We start from the raw sequence: 4,745 nt of genomic DNA, 5'->3' as shown, positions 1-4,745 counted from the left end.
CATTTTTGCAAAATAGTCCCTGGGCTAGCTAGTACTAGTTGTAATGATATCAAAAACTTAGAAATCATTAAAAACTGAGCTAAAATCGTACCTTAATCAAGCCAGGAGTGTGCCGAATCTTCAAGAAATTTTTATGGCTTTTCTAAGCCCTAATTTTCAGCTAGGAAGATGAATATAAGGCTAATTTGGCTTTTGATTTATTTAACAGAAAATAATTATGCTAATTACCATTTTAACCTTAATAAAAAACTATTTAAAACGTCCATTAAATGTCCATATATGTCCACTCATACTATTAATGGTCTAATTACAACATAAGGACCTCTATTTTAATGATCCATAGCTATTTAATACCTTTAACTATTAGAATCCTAGTTTTGTAGTCTACGTGATTAAGTCATTTTTCTCAAATTGATCATTTCAACGATAAAATTACTTCACAAAATTTTCACATATACCTGTTATTATACAGTAAACATTAAAATAATAATAAAATAAATATTTCAAATTTGAATTTATGGTCCCAAAACCACTATTTCGATTTGACTAAAAATGGGCTGCTATAGAGGGCATCAACTTCATGAACATCGGCTACACGTCTTCCTAAAGTTGTTCGATTTGTTGGCCATTGATAGTTATTACTCGAAATCCTCTCAATGATCTCATAAGACTTAGACAAAATTGCACCATTCGCAGAAACAACTACCATCAATCGTGTATGTGTATAGAGACCATTATAGAATGTCTCTAACTGGATACAATGAGGAATCCCATGATGAGAACACTTACGAAGTAGCTCCTTGAATCACTCCCAAGCCTCATACAAAGAGTCGTCATCCAATTGTTGGAAAGTTAGGATCTCATTCCTTAACTTAACGTTTTTGCTAGGAGGGAAATACTTAAGCAAAAATCTCTCTGCTAATTCTTGCCATGTAGATATGGAACTTGGTGGCAATGATTTGAGCCATGGTCATCCTAGATCTTGCAACGAGTACGGAAACGACTTCAACCTCAATGCGTCTTCAGTCACACCAGTTATCTTGAATGAATCACTCAAGTCCATAAACAATAGAAGGTGGAGATGTGGATCTTCCGTGCATATACCACTGAATTGGCCCACCGTTTGGAGCATTTGAAACATCACTGATTTCAATTCAAATTGGGTTGCCTCAATATCTGGCCTTCTAATTCTTGGATTTAACTCACTGAAAAGTGGCACAGCATATTGTCTAATTCATCGATCCCTATCATCAGTAATGAGGATGGGATTTTGTACATGATCGGCTTCATTACCTTGTTCTTGATTCTGATCTCCAAGGTCCATCTCAACTTGTCTTTGAGCTATTCGTTCATGTCTTCTTTGTCTGAAAGTTCGCTCAATTTCAGGGTCTACAAGGAGTAAATTGATAATCTGATCTATGCTCAAAAACACTTGAAAAGAAAATCACAAAATTAAAAAGAATAAGTTAGTAATGTTAGAAATAAACCAAATTGGAAGTAAATAATTTCACGAAAAAATGACTATGGCAATAATTAACAATCCTCGGCAATGGCGCCAAAAACTTGTAATGTGTAGGTTTGTGCAAGTGTACACAGTCGTTATCAAGTAATAAGTAAGTATCGAGTTATCATCTCCACAGCGATTGTATTTGTGCTAAGTCACCTAATTTGTAAAATTATATTAACAATTTGGTAAATAAAAACACAACATAGTTGAGAAGTGATGATTAAAATATATTAAACTACACGCAATGATCCCTAATACAAATTATCCTAAGTATGCAAACTATATTAATGGAATAGATTTTAGCAAAATTAAACACAATTTTCAACAGTTATAACATAAATAAACTAGGACAATTACTTTAATTAAACTCAACATATTAACAACATGCTTAATAACATTCGGAAAAACATTCCATGGCAACTCGATCTCTCATGTGTTTGGAAACCACATTAGGTCCTTTCAGAATCCCTTACTCAGTAAATACGCATTTTACTGATCCTTATTTACTAAGGGTTTCTTAGTATTCATGTGAGGTAACAGGGACATGTTGGTTTGAAATAGTTTAATCATACAAATGTAAAAACTATATAGGTAATAGAGCTTGGTTAGAGTTGTTATGCAACCTGCAATTTAATCTGGTTAGGATCTAATTGAGCATGCACATTTTAATTATGTGTCCACTAGCCGTCCTCTGGTTAGGATCACTAAGCTAATTCAGGTGCTTTTCAATCACATATGAATGAAATACAAGCTTGATTTTAATTGAAAACATGATCGATTGAGGCACAAACATTATAAGCATGGATCAAATAAATATTATTTAATCAAAGCAATCATCCTAGTTTAAATAAAATTAAGCTAACATTGGTGTAAACAAGAACAAAGAACACATAGCAAACATTTTTAGATTAAATTAAAGAAAGGAAAGATTAAACCCAAATCAAGGTGGTTGTCACCCAAGACTCTAATGACTAAGCTCCTTCGCTTCTTTGCATTGCTCCTTTGCTGATTGCTCCCAAGGTGATCGACCAAGGGCTCTTCAAGAGGCTTAGTTGCTAAAATATCTATAAAGAGATAATGCTAGGCGTGGGAAATGGAAAGTGCTAAAAGAATTGAGAGAGAAGAGATAATGATGAATGATGAGGGATGATGAATGAGGGAATGAATGGATCATATTTATAGGTGAAGAGAGGTGGGTAATTTGCTAAAATAACTAGGTTTAGTCTCTTGAAATCTCTTTCCTGGATGGTCGGCCACAATTAGTGGAATTTGAGCTGAGTTTTGCTTGATTTTTAAGCAAATTAAATGCCATAATAACTCAGGACTGAGACTCGGTCAATCGTAAATCTTCAGGCAAATCTCTAATTTCTTCAACAATGCAAGGACCTTGTGTAATTAAACCGAAAAGTGGCTTAAAATAACATCCATGTGTAGCCGAATTTGGGTTTACTTGGTCTTCAATTTGGACTCCAGCAAAGCCATCAGACCTCCAAAATAAATTAATAATTTAAAGGACTAAAGAATAAAAGTTTAACGACTTTAAATAATTAATTAAAACCCAAATTATTAATGAAATATCTTAAAATAAATTATTAAATATAATTTTATATTTTATTATTTAATTTAATCATGCATGACCCATTTTATATCTCAAAAATATAATATGCTCAAATCAATATAAAATAAGCCATTTTATGCATGAAAACAATATAATAAAGCATAAAATCACATTTTAATAATTTCTATGTCCTAATTTCATATTTTCACATATTTCATTCATTTATTAAACAATTACTTAGTTTTAACAATGAATTTAAGTAAAAAGGTGATAAATTACATAGGAAAAATCCTATATATTTTTCAGTTTACACATTAGCTCCATAAAACTTTGCATTGTAAGGCTTGAGTGTCAATTGTTTCCTTTGCTGTCCCCCCAAAATAATGTTTTATTCTCTGTCCATTTACTAGAAAAAATTATCTTCCCTTTCGAATAAGTTTTATTGCCCCATGACGTGTTATCTGATTTATTGTGTATGGGCCAATCCATATAGATTTCAACTTACCAGGAAATAATCTCAATCTTGACTTAAATAATAACACTTTTTGCCTAAGCAAAAATTCATGTTTTCGTATTTTTGCATCATGCCTAATTCTGCTTCTTATATAACTTGGTATTTTCATAAGCCATAAAATGAAATTCTTCTAACTCTTGTAATTGAAATATCTTTCTTTCTTGGCTAACTCTGGATCTAAGTTTAATTCTTTGATTGTGTCTTTTCTAATTCAATTGACAAATGACAATATTCCCATAAACTATTTTGTAAGGAGACATTCCTAACAGCGTCTTGTATGTTGTTTTGTAGGCCCACAGCGCATCATCTAAACTTGTTGTCCAGTCTTTCCTTCTTGGGTTTACTGTTTTTGCAATTCGCTTAATCTCCTAGTTGAACACCTCTACTTGGCCATTAGTTTATGGATGGTTTGATGTTGTCATGTGATGTTTCACACTATACTTAGCTAGAGCAGCTTCAAACCGCTTACTACAAAAATGAGATCCTTCATCACTTACCAGCGCACGAGGTGCTCCAAATCTAGAGAAGATGTTTTTTCTTAAGAATTGAACTACCATTTTTGTATCATTAATAGGCAATGCCACTACTTCAACCCATTTGGAAACATAATCGATAGCTAACAGGATGTAGTAGTTCCCAAAAGAACTTGGAAAAGACCCTATGAAGTTAATTTCCCAAACATCTAATATCTCTACTTCGAGTATCCCAGTCTGTGGCATTTCATCTCTTCTCAATAGACTTCCAATCCTTTGGCATCTATCACATCCTTGTACGAATTCATAAGCATCTCTGTTCATAGTTGGCCAATACAATCCTAATTGTAGTATCTTCTACACTATCCTTTTTCTGCCAAAATGCCCCCCACCTGGTCATGTATAACACCCTTGCAGAATATTTTTTACTTCTTCTTCGGCTACACATCTTCGTACTAATTGATCTATGTATTGCTAAAATACATATGGATCTTCCCAAATATAATTTTTTGATTTATGCATGATCCTCTTCTTTTGTTGCCATGTTACTTTTGGTGGAAAAATTCCTTTAGTAATGTAATACACATCATAAATAACAAACCATGGTGTGCTATTATTTTTTACCCTCACCTGATAGGCATCTATTCTAAATAACTATTCCTCTATAAAGGTTTCTTTTATTTGTTTAGAGTT

The 4,745-nt window shown here is 32.8% G+C and overlaps 1 non-coding gene across 1 annotated transcript; it reads left to right on the top strand.

The window, feature by feature from the left end:
- The first annotated feature begins 767 nt into the window (after window positions 1-767).
- On the top strand, window positions 768-874 carry LOC121205244 (small nucleolar RNA R71). Its single transcript, XR_005900329.1, has one exon. It is a non-coding gene; the product is annotated as a small nucleolar RNA R71 (small nucleolar RNA).
- The last annotated feature ends 3,871 nt before the right edge of the window (window positions 875-4,745 follow it).

The sequence above is a fragment of the Gossypium hirsutum genome, chromosome A08, assembly GCF_007990345.1.
Source record: "Gossypium hirsutum isolate 1008001.06 chromosome A08, Gossypium_hirsutum_v2.1, whole genome shotgun sequence".
NCBI classification, from domain to species: Eukaryota; Viridiplantae; Streptophyta; class Magnoliopsida; order Malvales; family Malvaceae; genus Gossypium; species Gossypium hirsutum.
The sequence above is the reverse complement of the archived record's forward strand: the minus strand, read 5'-3'. Positions and strand labels throughout refer to the sequence as shown.